The sequence below is a fragment of the Bombina bombina genome, chromosome 3, assembly GCF_027579735.1.
Source record: "Bombina bombina isolate aBomBom1 chromosome 3, aBomBom1.pri, whole genome shotgun sequence".
Lineage (NCBI taxonomy): Eukaryota > Metazoa > Chordata > Amphibia > Anura > Bombinatoridae > Bombina > Bombina bombina.
The window spans coordinates 1263388482-1263409342 of NC_069501.1; positions in this window are offsets into that span (position 1 = coordinate 1263388482).

Sequence of the window (20861 nt, forward strand, 5' to 3'; positions counted from 1 at the left end):
TTTCTCACATCCAATATAAATTTACACGTTGGTATATATAACTAATAATGTATTTAAAGAAGGTGTGAACATAAGGTATAAATATCCATTATCCTCATTCTTAATGATAGTGAACTAAACATAAATGAAACAAATGAGAAATATACAGTAATTAGGGTTGTTAAAGGGACATGAAAGCAAAATTGTTTCCTTTATGATTTGGAAAGAGAAGACAATTATAAACAACTTAATAATTTGCTTCTATTATTTATGTTGCTTCATTCTATTGATATTCTTTGCTGAAAAGCATATCTAGATATGCTTGGTAGCTGCTGATTAGTAGCTGTATATAGATGCCTCCTGTGATTGTTTCACTGTGTGCATTGCTATGTCTTCATTAAAGTATATCTAAAGAATAACTGAAAATAGGTAATTGAAGTAAATTTGAAGGTTTTTTCCTATTATATTCTCTATCCTTAATCATGAAAGAATATGTTTGGGTATAGTGTCCCTTTAAGGGAAGGGGGTTGTGATGTAGTAGTTTCACTTACATGCAGTGGAAATTCTGCAAGACATGATATATACACATGCAATGGTTGGTGAGGTACTGTCAATCATCATAATACATGTGAATGTTACGGTTTACTGTACTTATGAATAAGTAACTTACAGGTGAAGTATTCCCGGATGACATAATCCCTCACTTCATTCCCCCTCAGTGTCCCCCTGTCCACATCCTCAGGTACAGGAACCAGCTGCTGCTGCTGCTCTGGGTCAATGTCCCCCAACAAACGTGTGTCCACAGCAATGTTGTGTAGAATACAGCAAGCATTGACAATGGAACACACTTTGTTGGGGTTATACTGTAGAGCTCCGCCTGTAACATCCAGACACCTGAACCTGGTTTTTAATAGGCCAAAGCTCCTTTCAATGGCATTCCTTGTTCTTATGTGTGCCTCCTGGTACCAGAGTTGTGGCTCTGTAATGGGGTGCACCAAGGGGGTTAATAGCCATGGTCTGCAGCCGTACCCTGCGTCACCTGTCATGTAACATATGTGTTTGGATTACTAAAGGTACAGCATGTGCTTTAAAGGGACACAACATGAATTTCATATAAAAGATAGATTTAATAAAAACATTAAATTTGTGCATTATAAGCAATCTACTTTTATGCCAGTATTAGTCTATACCAAAAATCTATTTTAAAGGACCAGTCAACACAGTAGATTTTCATTATCCAAAAATGCTAGATAACAAGACAATGCAATAGCACTTAGTCTAATATCAAAGTTATTTTTTATTACAATTTAAAGTGTTATGTATTTTGAAACTCCACCTGTACCATGTGACATCCATCAGCCATTCACAAATGCATACACACTTATTCTTGCACATGGTCAGTAGGAGCTGGTGACTCAAAAATATAAAAGATACAAATACTGTGCACATTTTGTTAATGGAAGTAATTTGGATAGTTTATTAAAATTAAAAGTCCTATCTGAATAATGGAAGTGCAATTTATATTAGACTGTCCATTTAATAAGAACCTGCAATTGTTAGCAGCTTGATAATTTACTTAGATTAAATCATTCATTTTCTCCATTCTATAGATAACTTTTGATGACAAGCATATTAGATATGCTCAATAGCTGCTGATTGGTGGCTGCACATAGAAGCCTCATATGACTGGCTCATATATGTGAATTTCTATTTATTTTTTTTTTTATTTTATTTTTTTTAATTAAATATTTTTTTTTTATTATAAACATAAGTTATCACAATTCTTTCAAACGTTACAAATATGAGGTAAACACAGCAATCACAAGAATGGTATCTCACATGACATTGAAATGACATAAATATTGCATAATTTAACCAGGTTTTCATCTCCATTACTAACAGATCTAAAGATCAAACTATACCTGAGTGGGAGGTGAAATGAGGAGTGAATAGCAGCGTTCACAGATTAGGAGAATCGTTGTCAGTTGGTAGGTTAAGGTTTTGGCGTTTTTCCCGCCTTTTGTTCTGCTTTCTTTAAAAGCGGAATTACGCTAGTAGCCAGTTGTTATGTGGGTATTGCCTGTATAAGCAGTAGAGCGGATGCTAGGGCCAACAAGGGCCACCGCTCCAAAGAAGTGAAATCAAACTTCAGTCATCTTTGCGGTATCGTGGGCTAAAGTACCCCCTATGAGGGGGGAGAGGATAGTAGGTAAGGGGAGGGGGGAGGGGGGGAGGGGCTCATTGAGTGAAGGGGGGGGTGAAGGAGGGGGGGGGGGAGGGTGGACAGACCGTCCCGGACCCGTATCAAGGGCCAGTGACACTAAGGGGCAGGGAATCCTAAGATTTAGTTCTGAGACTCTGTAGGTAGGCTTCCCAGGGTTCCCAAACAAGACAGAGAGCTTCCGACTTGCGCCGGACTCTGTAGACAAAGTCTTCCATGGACTTGACATAATTCAGGTATTCCAAGACACTCTGCCATTTTGGGGGGTGCACTTTTTTCCAGTTCCTGGCAATTGCCATTTTAACTGAGGTGAGTATGTATATAAGAAGGGTTCTCTGGTGCGGAGGCACTTTCTCCAAACCCAAGTGTAGAAGAGCCATTCCGGGGTCCTTTATCTCTGGAAGACCCATCAAACAACAGATCTTACTGGTCTTATCCCAGAGTGACTTTAGGTTAGGACAAGCCCACCAGGTGTGTAGTGGGGTGCCAATGCCACCACAGTTCCTCCAACAGGAGGGGGGGTGATTAGGGTAGAGGGTTTGCAGTCTGGTCGGGACCAGATGCCACCTAGTGAGCATTTTAAAGTAGAGTTCGTACATCGTGGTGCAATGTAAGGCAGCCTTGGTTTTAACCATGGCCAATGTCCATTTCTTAGGTGAGTATACCGTCTGCAGCTCTGCCTCCCAGGAGAGCATATGTCTCGTCTTAGGAATTGCGGGGGGAACCAGTAGGCATCGATAGTGTGCCGTGAGGGGTTTATAGGTCTGAAGGCCCGTTTTCCATCGAGCTTCCCAAGCTGTAAGAGGCCGTGGGGCATCACTCAGGAACCCCCAGGCTTTTAGTAGAGATCTTAATCTTAGAAGTTCAAATGTCAATTGCCGCGGGACCTCAAAGTTTGCCACCATCTCTTCTTGCGTTAGAAGCCGATCTGCTACATAAAAATCACCTACTGTCAAAATTCCGACCTGCCGCCACAAGTTCAGTCTCATATTGGGGAGGGTCTGAAGTATGGGGAGTACAGGTTGGATAGGAGAAGGATGGGGGGCGATCTGAGTGTGGTGTCGTAATTTATACCATATCATTTGGCATCCTCTAACAATTGAGTTAGAGATGGTGTGGACGGTGGCAAGATGCGGAGGAAACCACAACAAATCAGACAGATCTATATAGGCAGGCAATGATGCCTGTTCCAGGTCCCTCCATCTCGTGGGGGGGAGGTCTCTTCCCCAAGCAGAGACATGAGAGATCATTGCCGCCTCATAGTACATCTTCACACTTGGCAATCCCAGCCCTCCCTGATCTAGGGGGGACTGTAAGATTGAGGCCGCTACTCTGGGTTTCTTGTTGTTCCAGACATATCTATTAAATAGGGTCTGAAAATTTTTCAGAAGTTTATCTGGGACTGGGAGGGGAATACATTGCATAATGTATGTTAGCTTGGGTAGTAGCATCATTTTCAGGGCTGCAATTCTACCCATCCAGGAGAGTTCATCATATTTCTTTGCTCTCAGGTGCTTGTCAACTGTCTTCAACAAGGTGTGGTAGTTCTCATGAAGGACCGTCTCCTTATCGTAAGACAAGAAGACACCTAGGTGCCGGATACCTTTGGTGGACCATTTGAAGGAGTATTGCTGTTGCAAAGTTCTCTGTTCTAGGTGGTCCAGATGGATCGGGAACGCCTCCGTCTTGGCTACATTTATTTTGTAGTTAGAGAGTACACCGAATCTTTCAATAAGTGCCATCAGCGGTGGGAGCGATAAGGTCGGCTCTGCAATGAAAAGTGTAAGATCATCCGTGAATAATGCCACTTTTTGAACTGAATCATGCAGCAACAGGCCCTGAATTTGGGTGTCCTGCCTGATGGCTTCCGCTAATGGCTCCATGACCATCGTAAAAAGGAGCGGCGACAGGGGGCATCCCTGCCTCGTTCCATTTCGTATGTGTATCTTAGGGGAGCAAAAACCCAACCCCTTGACCACCGCTGTGGGAAGGGTATATAGGGCCTCAACTGCCCCACAGAATGAGAGCGGGATCCCAAACGTTCTCAGAGTCTCAAACATATATTCCCATCTCACCCTGTCGAAGGCCTTTTCGGCATCTAACGACATGCGATTCAGCGAAGATGTTCAGCAGTCTACGGGTATTGTCAGAGCCCTGTCTGCCTTGGACAAATCCGACTTGGTCTAGATGGATTATAGAGGGGAGGTGTTTCCCTAGTCTCGTCGCGAGAACTTTAGAGTATATCTTGATGTCCACATTGATAAGGGAAATAGGTCTATAGCTCCCGCATTCCCTGAGGTCCTTCCCTTCTTTAGGGATGGTCATAATAGTAGCCTCCAAGAATTCCCCTAACATCTTTCCTCCTTTAGCCACATCGTTAAACAGTCGGAGCAGAAGAGGAGAGAGAAGAGACACAAAGGTTCTGTAGAAGAGGGTGGAGAAGCCATCCGGACCAGGGGCCTTATGAGGTTTAAGGGACAGGACGGCAGCCTTCACTTCCTCTAAGGTGAATGGTCTATCAAGGTCTGCAACAGACTCCTCGCTCAGCTGTGGTAGTCGCAACTTGGTTAAAAATTGCCCCAACTCTCCACCGCTCACCGGTGGGTCATTAGCACCGCTGTCTAGGTCATAAAGGGCAGCGTAATAGTCTGAAAAGGCTTGACCAATCTCCCTAGGAGAGCAGACCATGCCCCGGACTGAATTGATGGCCGGGATCCTACTGGCAACCGCCCTGTTACGAAGTTTGCGAGCCAAAAGCCTATCGGCTTTGTTCCCTTTGCTGTAATATATTTGTTTTAACTTGAATAGGTTGGCTTGCACTTTTAAAAGCTCTCGTTTATTGATCTCAGCCCTTATTACACCCACCTGGGTGGCAAGAGCGGGGTCCGGGGCTTTTTTGTTGGCCATCTCCAGGAGTCTTAGTTCGGTATACAGTTTTGATAAGGGAATCTTATGGGCCTCCTTCCGTTGGGCCTTTTTCTTTATGAAATGGCCTCTCAGATACGCTTTAAGGGTGGCCCAGACTATTTCAAGACTCGTATCCCCAGTGTCATTGTGTGCTAAGAAATCTAGAATGATTTCATTTAGGAGTGGAATCTCTGTTTCCGCGAGACACTGGTCTGGGAGTTTCCAGGACGGCCTACAGTCAGGGGACTGTAAGGCCAAGAGTTGGGCACTAACCATATCATGGTCTGACCACGGACAGGGCCTGATCTTTGACACAGCAAAGTTGTCAAGTGTCCATGAGTCGCAAAGCAGATAATCCAACCGAGAATATGAATTGTGGGGCACCGAGTGGTGTGTGTAGTCTAGTTCGGTCGGAGCTAAGCATCTCCAGACATCAAACAGTCCAAATTGATACATGAGCCGTCGGAAGGCCATTGACAGAGAAATTAGGTTACGGTCTGTTGGGTGGTTTGTGTTTTTTTTCTTGTCTAGTACTGGGTTCCAGACCAGATTCAAATCGCCCCCCACCAAGAGATGTCCTCTCCTGATTGAGTCTAGCTTGTGCAAGAATTTTCGGAGAAAGGGGATCTGTCCCGTATTCGGGGCATAAATGGATGCCAACGTGTAGAGGGCTCCATTCAGGACACAGACCAGGATAAGGAACCTACCCTCAGGGTCTCGTTCTATGTGGTCAATCGTACAAGTAACATCACGGTGGATCAATATGGCAACTCCTCTCTTTTTTTCCGTATAGGAGGCAGTTTCACAGATCGGATATAAAGGGGAACTCCTGGGCTGCTTAGAGCCCCTTTCCCAGTGGGTCTCCTGCAAAAACATTAAATGTATTTTATGGGCGAATAGGTAATTAAACAGGAGACTCCTTTTAGTAGGTGAGTTAAGTCCCTGGATGTTCAGGGTGGCAGCCAAAACGGGAGCCATTGTATGAGCGGGCGCCACCTGCGTAACAAATGAGGACCTCAGTTGCGGGTAAGGGGAAAGGTTTTAAGGCGGGTAGCGCAGATAAGTGGGGACAAGGGGATATGGGTGGGAAAAGGAGGGAGGCGGGGGTTGGGGCACTTCAGGCCACGAACAGGACGTCTTGAGGTTCAAACGCTACTAGCGTATGTTGATGTGTATATAAACACTATCACAATGAGTGATCTCGCAACTAACAGTTGGAGAGCACAACTATAGATGTGTGGGGGGGGAGAGGCCAGCAAAGATAGCCGAGCCCCAGTCGGTCAGTTTAAAACGTGCAAGAATAGGGAGAGCGAGAGAGAGGGAAAGAGAGAGAAAGAAAAAGCTCCTCTCCCCCCTCGCTCACGCCCCCAGTCACTATTGCAATTTTCTCGCTGTAAGCGAGGGTCTTATATTATGTTACTGTAATGGGTGCATATCGCTATCTCTGGTATAAGGCTAAGAGAAAAATTGAGGTACGGGAAGTCTAATCTCAGTTCTGCAAGAATGAAGTTGGAGGAGAGAGTGGAATGGAAGACTCGTGTGTTAGGCTGTATTTATGGTTCTCCGTCTATACTGTCTCCTCAAGAGAGGTTGTGTGCATACAAGGTACCCTTGTAGGAGAAGGTGTTTCAGGCCCCAAATTTCTGCTATTATGTACAGAGGAGTTAGGATGAAGAGCTTAATGCAAGAGAGGAAAGGCAACAATAAACAGCATCAACATCTTTATAAACAGTCGATATATGATGGCCATCGTCAGTTCGCAGGGGCTAAGCTTAGGAGGGGTGTCGATCTTGTACCGTAGAGCTAGTTTCACATGTAAGTCTGACGATCACCAAGTTGAGAACTAATCTAATTCCTGGGGGATCAGGTACCAGTGGGGGGGACTGTTAGTATAAATGGTATGAGATCAACACAGTCGATGGGGCATATATTGAGGATGCTTATGAATAGCTATAAGTGGTGTACTTAACCTTAGAGATATTGGTCATAAATGGGGATTAGAAAGTGTGCAACTCCTGACGATAGCCATCTAACCCCTGAGAGGTATATACATAAATTTCAGTTAGAACAGCATCAACGTGGGGACTTAGTGGTCGCCAGGTTGAAGACTCTGGGCAGATATTGGTTTTTGTACTTCTGATATAACTTGAGGTACATACATAACTAACAGTAAAAACAAGAACAGAGTAAACATTAACAACATAGGTACAAATAACATCACATAATGATGACCATCAAACCAATTTAGGGATTATATAGGTCTGGGAACTCAGGCTGCTATTGAACGGGAGGTGAGTACCATATGAGTGTTCCCCTGACCCAACTCCTGCCTTTCCCATTAAGAAGAAAGACGGCTACCTCAGCAATTATGGTTTAGAAGTGCAAGGGTCTTCAAATGGGTGTATTCTTTTTTAATTGTAGGAGGTATGCTACCCAGGGCGGGGGTGCAAAGTTATTTAATGTACACGTTACAGCTTAGTTATTCCTCTGAACTAAAGATTAAGGCAAGCGCAACTCTTGACAGTGCGCATCTAAGCATTGGGGTAAAATGGGGTGGGGGTTCACTCCCTTGCACAGCACTAATTAATCTAGAGGGGGTGGGCAGTCTAGAGTGGGAGTGTAGAGCTGTTGTTAATGTGCTCTACTACCGTGGGATATCTCTTCAGTGTGGTTAGGGCATGTGCCTCACTAAGCAGTGGTCATCTGAGTAAAGTGCTAGAACATAGTAAGTCCCAGGGTACACATAACTTGACTGACCTTAATAAGATAGTTAAGTACAATTTACGAATAATTACAGGCACAAGGAGGTAGAGTAAGAGAGGGAAGGAGAAAGAAGGAAGAGGAGAAGAGTAGTGTAGAAAAGAAGGAGAAAAGAGAAACAAGAAGGGAGAGGAGGGGAGACGAGGAGGAGAAATAACCAGAGAACATTAATGTAAAAAGAGAAGACATCCATTATGTCTTAGCAGTCTCACCAATCTTCGTGTACCCTCGGTACACACGAGTCAGTCTCTGTAGTAGTAAAGAGTCTCTCAATCATAAGTCCCCAATTGGGGAGATAATCATATGCACATCAGAGCAGTGACCAGGATGGAGTATCTCACAAGGGAGCGTCTCTAGTCTTAGATATTGAGGTATTTCTCTGGTCACTGCTGGGTCTCTGTGGAAGGGAGCCCCACTCAGGGGCTGATGCTCTCAGGCCTCTACCAGGTACGACTGCTTGGGGTGGTATCAGAGGGTCTTGTGGCAGTAAGCTCCATCTTTGAAGTAATTCCCTTGCCTGTTGAGGTGAGGATGCTGCATATTGCTGTCCATCTTTATTGATGTAGAGCTTAACAGGGAAACCCCATCTGTATTTAATGCCCTTGTCTCTCAAGATTTTAGTGTAGGGTTGGTAATGTCTTCTGATCTGGAGAGTGTGGGGAGAGAGATCTTGGAATACCTGAATGTCAGCATACTTCTCCGGGAGTGACTTGTCCCCCGCCAGGGCTCTCAGAAGTTTCTCTCGAAACGTGTAATAATTCAAGCGGGCGACAACATCTCTTGGTTTATCGCCCTCGGCCGTCCTCGGCCTCAAGGCTCTATGGGCTCTATCAAGCAGCATCTCTTTCTCAATCTCCGGACCAAGGACTGCAACAAAAAAGTCGTGGAGGAATTTTTCAAGCTCCTGTGGGGGGACAGATTCAGGGATACCTTTCACCCTAATATTGTTGCAGCGAGTCCTATCCTCAAGATCTGCAAGTTTGAAATTTCTATTTTTTTAATATAAGATATCTAAAGAATAAATACAATGAGATAATAGAAGTGAATTGTAATGCTGTTTAACATTGTATTCTCTATCTGAAACATGAGATTAAAATATGTGTTTAGTGTCCCTTTAGTAGAAATATACAGACAGAATGAAGGTACTCACCAAGCAGCCATCCTCCCGAGAGTGTTCCATTTTCAAACATATTGAATAAGGAGGTCTGGCGCAGGATGTAGGAATCATGTGCACTCCCTGGGAAGCCTGCATACACATGTAAGAATTTCAAATTGGTATCGCAGACCATCTGGCAATTCAATGAGTGAAACCCTTTCCTGTTAATATAGAGGATTGTCTCCTCATGTGGGGCCACGATATGCACATGTGTGCAATCAATTGCCCCCATGACATTAGGAATACCCCCAGTCGATAGAAGCCTTGTTTAAGACGGTTCCATTCCTGGGGGGTACGGGGGAAATGAATGTATCGTTGTGTCTGGTTATCTAGAGCAGTCAGAACCTCCCCTAGAATCCTGGAGAAGGTAGACTGCGCTAGGCCAGACACAAGCCCCTCTGTTGACTGGTATGAGCCAGTTGCCAGGAAGTGTACAAAACACAACAGCTTCTGCATACCAGTCAGAGCTCGGTTCCTATACGCTTGAGGGTCAATATCATCCTTCAAGACCTCATATAGGTTAATGAGGCTTGCAGATGTCAAGCGATATTTTTCCCTGACCTCCACTTCTGTCATCCCAAACAGGGTGACCCTAACCCTGTGTACCCTTGGTGCTCTTCCCCTCTGCTAATGCCTTCGTCTTATAGGCCCTGCTGGCCTATGGGCAGCTGCAGCAACAGCAGCATGGGGAGCACCAGGAACAGGGACAACAGCAGGAGGAGCAGGGAGGGCAGCAGCAGCAGCTGGAGCAGGGACAGCTACAGCACCATGACCAGGGACCTCAGCAGCAGGGATACCATCCAAAACAGGGGCTTGTAGGGGTTCCAGCACCCCTTGTGCCCCACGACACTGTCTCACTCTAAATGCAATATACTGCAAGGGAAACATGGTGGCTAATGAGGGTGTGCATTTGCAGGTGTTTTATGGCTGCAGGTGAGAGGTTGTGCTGTTTGTGATTGGTTTGACACACTTGCAGGGGCAGGAATAATAAATGCTTTTAAGAGGTTAACTATTTGTGAACAAGCTGCTGCTATGTATATTGTTAGGCATGCATTTGTTAGGCCTTCTGAGAGTTACGTTGGTTTCTAAGTCAGTGCAAGGGTTCCTGCGCCTTCAATTTGTGGCGAGCTGAGAATGGAGTAGATTTTGTGAAATCTGCGCGCGTAAGTCCTTACGCCGTATATTGGATAGCAAATTGCGCGTGTTTTGTATGTCAGTATATGGGCCAAAAAACTACGGGCGACGCCAGAAATCTACGCGCGTAACTTCTAGCTTACTCCGTATATAGGATACCAAACCCGCGCAAATCTTGGCGTCGCCGACTTTTGCGGGCGTCAATTTTTATCGGATGGACCCCTAGGTATTTAGCATGTATTGATTCTTCTACACTGCTTAGCCCTAAAAGCTGCAAAGATTTAAAACAATAAATAAAAAAAAAACACAGCTCATGCAATGTATGCACAAGGACAATTTCAGTTGGAAGTGGAAGGCACAATATTTTCTAGGATAAAGTGAATATCTGAAAAAATGCTTAAACCTAAAAAAATATACCTATTAAGTATTTCTAAATGAAAATCTAATCTATTTAATGATTATTTTATTAAAAAAATCACTATAATGTATGTATGCAGTATATGGGCAAAACTGCAACTGTGTGTGAATATATGCATCTGTGTGTGTGAGTGTATGTGCATCTGTGTGTGTGTATGTGCATCTGTGTATGTGTATGTGCATTTGTGTGTGTGAGAGTGTATGTGCATCTGTGAGTGTGTGTGTGTATGTGCATCTGTATGTGTGTGTGAGTGAGTGTATGTGCATCTGTGTGTGTGTGTATGTGCATCTGTGTGTGTGAGGGTGTATGTGCATCTGTGAGTGTGTGTTTGTGAGTGTATGTGCATCTGTATGTGTGTATGTGCATCTGTGTGTGTGTGTGAGTGTATGTGCATCTGTGTGTATGTGCATCTGTGTGTGTGAGAGTGTATGTGCATCTGTGTGTATGTTCATCTGTGTGTGTGAGAGTGTATGTGTATCTGTGTGAGTGGATGTGCATCTGTATGTGTGCATGTGCATCTGTGTGTGTGTGTGAATGAGTGTATGTGCATCTGTGTGTGTGTGTGTGTGTGTGTGTGTGTGTGAGAGTGTATGTGCATCTGTATGTGTGTATGTGCATCTGTGTGTGTGTGTGAGTGAGTGTATGTGCATCTGTGTGTGTGAGGGTGTATGTGCATCTGTGAGTGTGTGAGTGTATGTGCATCTGTATGTGTGTATGTGCATCTCTGTGTGTGTATGTGCATCTGTGTGTGTAAGGGTGCATGTGCATCTGTGAGTGTGTGTGTGTGAGTGTATGTGCATCTGTATGTGTGTATGTGCATCTGTGTGTGTGTATGTGCATCTGTGTGTGTGAGAGTATATGTGCATCTGTGAGTGTGTGTGAGTGTATGTGCATCTGTATGTGTGTATATGCATCTCTGTGTGTGTGTGAGTGTATGTGCATCTGTGTGTGTGTATGTGCATCTGTTTGTGTGAGAGTGTATGTGCATCTGTGAGTGAGTGTGTGTGTGTGAGTGTATGTGCATCTGTATGTGTATGTGCATCTGTGTGTGAGAGTGTATTGCATCTGTGAGTGTGTGTGTGAGTGTATGTGCATCTGTATAGTGCATGTGGGCACATATCTACATATGCTAATAGGAAAATAATTTTAAAAAGTACTAAAACAGCATCCTACTTAATTACAGTTTTAAAATCGAATGTAAAGGTACTGATGAGGTGGTGTGTGGCATCTCATAGATTACATACATTTATTAAAAACCCTGTGAAAATGTTGGAAAGGCAACAACTAATTTGATACTTTTGCACATGTGGTTATGTTCTGAAGTAGAACCCTATAAGAACAAAGTTATTGCCACAGATAATATTGCAAACATTTGATTTAGATTCTTGATATTTTTTATTAATTCTACCCATTAAATTAAAGGGACGTGAAAGCCAATTTTTTTTCTTCATGATTTAGCATGCAATTTTAAAAATCTTTCCTTTGTTGAAAAAACTATCTAAAAAGACTAAGTAGCTACTGATTGGATGCTGCTCATAGATGCCTTGTGTGATTTGCTCATCCATGTGCTTTGCTATTTCTTCAACAAAGGATATCTAAAGAATGAGGTAAATTAGATATTACAAATAAACTGAAATGTTCTTTAAAATTGTATTCTCTATATGAATCATGAAATAAACATTTTGGGTTTCATGTCCCTTTAACTTGCAACATATCTAAACATTTCTTCAAAATAATAATTAATGGTGCTTGAAAATTATTTCAAATATATTGGAAGGCTATTGCTTCAGACCTGAGAAAGAGAGGTAACTCTTGAAAGCTTGTCATTTACTACGCAATGGTAGTCCAATAAAAAAAAAAGTATTACTGCAATACTCTTGATATTTAGATAGATATTCAACTACTGGACTTATATGGATTCTACTATATATATATATATATATATATATATATATATATATATATATATCCCTTATTTATTGCACACAACAGCGCTCCACTCATAATGTAGCCTTGAATCAGCACACAGTGGCCTTTATTTATCAAGCTGTCAACCGCAAATACGCTGGAATTCCGCAGCGTATTTGTGGCAAGCTTTATTCGCCTTAGTTATCAAAGGCTAGAGACCGGCAAAAGTAGAATTCAGTGACGTAACATACGATCCGCCGGACTCAGTCCGACACAAATCTATGCTTACGTCACTACAGATGTTACAAACTTTTGTTAGTTATCGAAGAACTAGCAGGTACGCTCGCAACTATTCCGGCCCAGCGTACCTGGTTTTCAATCCGCCGCCTTGGAGGCGGCGGATGCCATAGGAATCAATGGGAGTCTGACAGCAGCGACAGCTCATGTACGCTGCTGCCCGATATCCCATTGATTCCTATGGTAAATGTCTACACCTAACACCCTAACATGTACCCCGAGTCTAAACACCCCTAATCTGCCCCCCCTACACTTCCGCCACCTACATTATACTTATTAAACCCTAAACCACCGCTCCCGGACCCCGCCACAACTAAATAAAGTGTTTAACCCCTAAACCGCTGCTCCCGGACCCCGCTGCAACTAAATAAAGTGTTTAACCCACACTGTCGCCACCTACATTATATTTATTAACCCCTAATCTGCCCCCCCTACACCGCCACCACCTACATTATATTTATTAACCCCTAATCTGCCCCTCCTACACCGCTGCGACTATATTAATTTTATTAACCCCTAAACCTAAGTCTAACCCTAACCATAACACCCCCCTAACTTAAATATTATTTAAATTAATCTAAATAAATATTCCTATAATTAAATAAATTATTCCTATTTAAAACTAAATACTTACCTTTTAAATAAACCCTAAGATAGCTACAATATAATTAAAGGGACATAATACTCATATGCTAAATCACTTGAAACTGATGCAGCATAACTGTAAAAAGCTCACAGGAAAATATCACCTGAGCATCTCTATGTAAAAAAGGAAGATATTTTACCTCACAATCTCCTCAGCTCAGCAGAGTAAGTTCTGTGTAAAAAGTTATATTCAGCTGCTCCCAGCTGCAGGTAAAAAAAAAAAAAATGAAGAAATGAACTGCAGCCAATCAGCATCAGCAGTGCTGAGGTCATGAACTCTTACTGTGATCTCATGAGATTTGACTTAACTCTCATGAGATTTCATAGTAAGCTTCCTTTACCTGATTGGTGAAATAATATGAGAGTTCACGAGGCTCATCCCCTAAGCTGTCCTAGGACGGACACACTAAAATACTGCTTAGAAATCCTTTACAATGGGAGGTGGCTACTGAGGAACTTTTGAGGTAAAATATCTTTCTTTTTTACATAGAGATGTTCAGGAGATATTTTCTAGTCAGCTTTTTACAGCTATGCTGCATCACTTTAAAGTGTTTAAACATTTGGGTATTATGGCCCTTTAATAATTACATTGTATCTATCTCAGGGTTTATTTTTATTTTACAGGCAAGTTTGTATTTATTTTACACCTAACATTACACTACAATTAAATAAATTAAATGAATTAACTACAATTACAGGTGGCCCTTGGTTTACGACGGTTCAATTTGCGCCGTTTCAGAATAACACCCTTTTTTTTTTGCTATTGAAAAGCATTGACTGCTATTGAAAGCATTAGCACATGCATACATTAAAATAGCCAGTAGGTGGAGCTGTCCGCTTGTGTTGCAGCAAGCACATGCAAAGAAAAGCAAGCCAGACATGATCAATGGATCAGCTTTCAAAGGAACAAGATCTAGCAGCCACTTCCCTTAGCTGCAGACTCAATGCAGAGAACTGTTTGCAGAAAAAGGCAAGTAAAAAACGTTTTTGTTCATTAAACTTAGTTTGATGATAATCTGTTGTGTGATTAAACACAGGCAGGCTGAAATCAGTGTATAACCAGACCTGAGCAATGGAGCCGTTTTTAAAGGAACAAGATCTAGCAGCCACTTCCCTTAGCTGCAGAAAAATAACTTAGTTTGATGATGATACAGTCTGTTGTGTGATTATTTTGTTTTTGTTCATTAAACTTAGTTTGATGATGATACAGTCTGTTGTGTGATTATTTTGTTTTTGTTCATTAAACTTAGTTTGATGATGATACAGTCTGTTGTGTGATTATTTTGTTTGTGTTAATTAAACTTAGCTTGATGATGATACAGTCTGTGTGATATTTTTATTAGGTGCGGTTTAGCAAATGTTTTTGTTCATTAAACTTAGTTTGATGATGATACAATCTATTTGATTAGGTTAATAATGCTGTTTTGCATTTAAAGTCTTCACTTCAAAGCTTTAAAAATAATGTATTAGCTGTTACTTATGTCAATTTTTAGAGGGGCCTGGAACCTAACTCCCTCACTTCGCATTGACTTACATTATAAACTGGGTTTCAATTTACAACAGTTTCGATTTACAACCATTCCTTTTGGAACCTAGCCCCAGCGTAAACTGAGGGCTACCTGTACCTACAATTAAATACAATTAAATAAAATTAACTAAAGTACAAAAAACCCCCACTAAATTACAGAAAATAAAAAAATAATTACAAGAAGTTTAAACTAATTACACCTAATCTAAGCCCCCTAATAAAGTAAAAAGGCCCCCCAAAATAATAAAATTCCCTACCCTATACTAATTAAAAGGGCTTTTTGCGGGGCTTTAAACCTAAAACTAACCCCCTGAAGATCACCCTACCTTGAGCCGTCTTCACCCAGTCGGGCCAAAGTCCTCAATGAAGCCAGGCGAAGTGGTCCTCCAGACGGGCAGAAGTCTTCATCGAGTCCAGGCAGAAGAGGTCCTCCAGATGGACAGAAGTCTTCATCCAGACGGCATCTTCTAGCTTCTTCCATCCGATGAGGAGCGGCTCCATCTTGAAGACATCTGATGCGGAATTAAGGTAGGAAAAATCCTATTGGCTGATGCCATCTTGGATGACGTCATTTAAAGGACCAGTCATTCATCTGGATGGATGCTCCCACTAAATCCCCCCTTAATAAAACCTAACACTAACCCCTTGAAGATCACCTTACCTTGAGACATCTTCACCCAACCAGGCCTAAGTCCTCAACAAAGCCGAGCGAAGTCTTCATCCAACCGGGCAGAAGAGGTCCTCCAGATGGGCAGAAGTCTTCATCCAGCTGGCATCTTCTATCTTCTTCCATCCGATGAGGAGCGGCTCAAAACATCCGACGCAGAGCATCCATCCAGACGAATGACTGGTCCTTTAAATGACGTCATCCAAGATGGCATCAGCCAATAGGATTTTTCCTACCTTAATTCCGTGTCAGATGTCTTCAAGATGGAGCCGCTCCTCATCGGATGGAAGAAGATAGAAGATGCCGTTTGGATGAAGACTTCTGTCCATCTGGAGGACGTCTTCTGCCTGGACACAATGAAGACTTCTGCCCGTCTGGAGGACCACTTCGTCCGGCTTCATTGAGGACTTTGGCCCGACTGGGTGAAGACGGCTCAAGGTAGGGTGATCTTCAGGGGGTTAGTGTTAGGTTTTATTAAGGGGGGATTTGGTGGGTTTTAGAGTAGGGTTGGGTGTGTGGGTGGTGGGTTTTAATGTGGGGGGTTGTATTTATTTTTTTACAGGTAAAAGAGTTGATTACTTTGGGGCAATGCCCCGCAAAAGGCCCTTTTAAGGGCTATTTGTAATTTAGTATAGGGTAGGGATTTTTATTATTTTGGGGGGATTTGTTATTTTATTAGGGGGCTTAGATTAGGTGTAATTAGTTTAAAAATTCTTGTAAGTATTTTTTTTATTTTCTGTAATTTAGTGTTTGTTTTTTTGTACTTTAGTTAATTTTATTTAATTGTATTTAATTGTAGGTAATTGTAGTTAATTAATTTAATTTATTTAATTGTAGTGTAGTGTTAGGTGTAATTGTAACTTAGGTTAGGATTTATTTTACAGGTAAATTTGTACTTATTTTAGCTAGGTAGTTATTAAATAGTTAATAACGATTTAATAACTATTTTACCTAGTTAAAATAAATACAAACTTGCCTGTAAAATAAAAATAAACCCTGAGATAGCTACAATGTAACTATTTGTTATATTGTAGCTATCTTAGGGTTTATTTTATAGGTAAGTATTTAGTTTTAAATCAGAATAATTTAGTTAATAATAGTACATTTATTTAGATTTATATAAATAATATTTAAGTTAGGAGGTGTTAGGGTTAGACTTAGGTATAGGGGTTAATTCATTTTATATAGTGGTGGCGGTGTAGGGGGGGCAGATTAGGGGATAATAAATGTAATGTAGGTGGCGGTGGGCTCCGGGAGCGGCGGTTTAGGGGTTAAACATTTTATTTAGTTGTGGAGGGGTCCGGGAGCGGCAGGATAGGGGTTAATAACTTTATGTAGGTGGCGGCGGTATAGGGGGCGGCAGATTAGGGGTTAATATGTATAATATAGGTGGCGGTGGGCTCCAGGAGCGGCGGTTTAGGGGTTAATAACTTTATGTAGGTGCGGTGGGCTCTGGGAGCGGTGGTTTAGGGGTTAATAACTTTATGTAGGTGCGGCGGGGTCCGGGAGCGGCAGTATAGGGGTAAAACAGTATAGTATAGTGTGGGTGCTTAGTGACAGTATAGCAAGAAAGCTGTAAAAAAGAAGAAGAGCAGCAAGATCGATGACTGTTAGTTAACAACAGTCCCCTGCTCATTGCTCCGTACTTGGTGCATGGCTTTTTAACAGCTTTCTTGATCATTTTGGAGAGCGTATTCAGGTCCACGGCGATGTTAGGCGATCTGCTGCGAGCATATTGGGGCCGTCGAATGCAAGAAAGTCGACGGCTTGATAAATAGAGGCCAGTGTCTTAATCTGATCCTACAAAAGTCAAAGTAGTGATTCATAAGTAATGAGGAGCTAAACTTTATTAGACATTATTAACAATAACATAAATCAATAATTTAAGAAAATAAATATTACCACGAGATTATAAAGATTATTTATATTATAATATTCACTCGCAGTAAAAATAATCACAAGTAAAAAGTAAACAGAACTGCCACTAGACAGCCACAATAACTATTTCTAGTTCAATGAACTGATGCTGGTCTGCCTACAATAAATGTCCCCTGCATTTCTGGCAGTGGCAAAAAAACTGCACATGTGCAATTTGAAATGCTAACTGAAAAATATGAAACGTGCACTACTAAACTGTCACACAAGAAAACCACTAACTGGACAAGAAGAAAGCTGTGGGCGGAGCTTGCCTGCCATTTTCAGTTGCTAACAAATGATGATTATTTAAAAGTTTCATGTACTTCTTACAAGCTTATAGATGTGTAACCCATTGCAAAATGCTTGTCTGGTATGTAACAATGAGTAATAAAGAAGAAGTATTGGGTGTAGACTGTCCCTTTAAGCAATCAAAATAATACAGAAAAATAAACTACAGCCCTATAATAATCAATTAAAGCGATAATATTGCAGAGATAAAACGATAAAGATGATTAAATTATATTTTAAAAAAACACAAAAATTGGCAAGATGATAGGAACCAAATATTTGATTATAATCCCTCTAAGGTAATTGCAGAGAATCAGGTAAATTAATAATTATGACAATTTACAAACCGTCAGATAATTTATCATAATTCCTATTTCACCCGATGTTATTGTCGACAAATAAGACCAGATTAAGGTATTTTACATAAATGTAAAGTGTAAATCTTAATGACATTAACATTTATAGTGACTCAATTTCATATATCACCAAAGTAAATAAATTCCCCCTTTGCAGACAGGAATCAAACTGTCAGGTCATAGGTCTGTCCGAGTGGCTAAACTAGCCTCAGCAGTTATAATCCAATAATCTCTGACCTCTGTAGTTGATTAGCAAATTACCAACTCCATATCTTATGTGACCAGTTCCAAAAAACAGGAAAACACAATATTTTAATCATTAATTAACATAAAATTAATTAGATTAAATATTATTGTACTAACAGTAGATGGCTCTCGCATATAGGGTAAAAATATTAGAAAAATACTTATTATATTTATGTTTACCCCAACATTACTAGACTACAATCAAGGTTATAAACTGCACTTATTTACAGAAATAAGCAACTAGCTGGGGCCTAAGCAAGTAAACTACCTTGAATAATGGAAAACATATTGATATGAAACTTCTCAGTCAGCAAGACTGAGGAAAACAAAATTCAGGAACAATGTGAAGTGACTATGACTAAGACTGATGACTTTGCTCAAACTAGAGCTGTGTTGGTAAAAGATACGTTGTTAGTGAGTACAAATCTGAAGAATATGACTTACATAATGCATGGTGAAGTTTATACAATACCAATACCCTACAATGTGATGCTCATACAAGTACCTAAAGATCATCTTGTTACCATTGGTGATATTACTCTTTTTTATATAATTAGTCTTCAGTATTAGATGGTGAAGTAGAAGTGGTAGATGCCTTCCAAGGTTGTGAGATTCCTGTAGATGCTGAGTTAATGTATCTCCTTAATAATAAACCTAATCATACTGTAAAGATGAACATCAGCAAAGATGACAACTATTTCTCATTTCATGTATCCTACATTTAGTGGCTGGATGTCTCCTTTTAACATTTGGAACCAGAAGATAGGTGCAATAATGTCCATTTTTGATATATTTATTGTAATTTGGAATTGTGGGTTAACAATTCTATGGTATAAGAATTTCAAGAGGGGAAAATATCCTCCTCCTCTTAGTCTTCGGATGGTTGACCATAACGATCGCCCATATAAGACAGTGATCTAGACTAATCTCATCCATCCTAGTCGGGGTAAGATAGTCTAGATGAGGGGGAATACGTCATACAACAAGACTCCAGACTACATGTTGTTTTTTTTTTTATTTAAGCCTAACCAGGGTTCATCTATTATAACATTGAGTTTTGTTTTCCTCAGTCTTGCTGACTGAGAAGTTTCATATCAATATGTTTTCCATTATTCAAGGTAGTTTACTTGCTTAGGACCCAGCTAGTCGCTTATTTCTGTAAATAAGTGCAGTTTATAACCTTGATTGTAGTCTAGGAATGTTGGGGTAAACATAAATATAATAAAGTATTTTTCTAATATTTTTACCTTATATGCGAGAGCCATCTACTGTTAGAACAATAATATTTCACCTAATTAATTTTATGTTAATTAATGATTAAAATATTATAATTAATGACTCCTCCTAGATGAGAGAATTGGAATACATAGGGTCTAGCCTAATGAGAAGGGGTCGTTTTCCTGTGTTTTGGAACTGGTCACATAAGATATGGAGTTGGTAATTTGCTAATCAACTACAGAGGTCAGAGATTATTGGATTATAACTGCTGAGGCTAGTTTAGCCACTCGGACAGACCTATGACCTGACATTTTGATTCCTGTCTGCAAAGGGTGAATTTATTTACTTTTGTGATGTATGAAATTGAGTCACTATAAATGTTAATGTCATTAAGATTTACACTTTACATTTATGTAAAATACCTTTGTCTATTTGATCAGGTAAATTAATTAATTGTTTTATAGCCTGGTGCTTTCCTTTTAAAAATTCCTACCACTTGGTCTTATTTGTCGACAATAACATCGGGTGAAATAGGAATTATGATAAATTATTATCTGATGGTTTGTCATAATTATTAATTTACCTGATTCTCTGCAATTACCTTAGAGGGTTTATAATCAAATATTTGGTTCCTATCATCTTGCCAATTTTTGTGTTATTTTGAAAATATAATTTAATCATCTTTATCATTTTATCTCTGCATTATTATCGCTTTAATTGATTATTATAGGGCTGTTATTTCTCTGTATTATTTTGATTGCTTAAGTTACTATTAAATGCTAAATATGTTTCCAATCGAAATGCTTTAATAAAGCTAGTTTTTGTTATTCATCTGGTGTCGGTATAATTAATAGACTAATAGCAACTAAAAGGATTCAGATTTTGTTTATTATCTTTAACAAGATAAAATAAAAAAATGTGTCATTAAAAATTGCACCATTTCACATAATATACTTTTATAGATAAAGGTAATATTCATAACATCTCCAATATCAACCCATTACCACCACCTTCAGGTAAAGCTTGCAAGACTGCCGTAGTCTCATGGGATTTAATAACATCCTGCATATGACTACAGTTTTCAAGTAAAATGTTATCTCTTAACCCCATATGAACAGGATCAGGGGTGACACATGACACACTCTCAGTCTGTCCTGTTAAAGGAAGAGAAGCATTTTTGCATTCATTAGAAATTACATAATCACTTAAAATAATA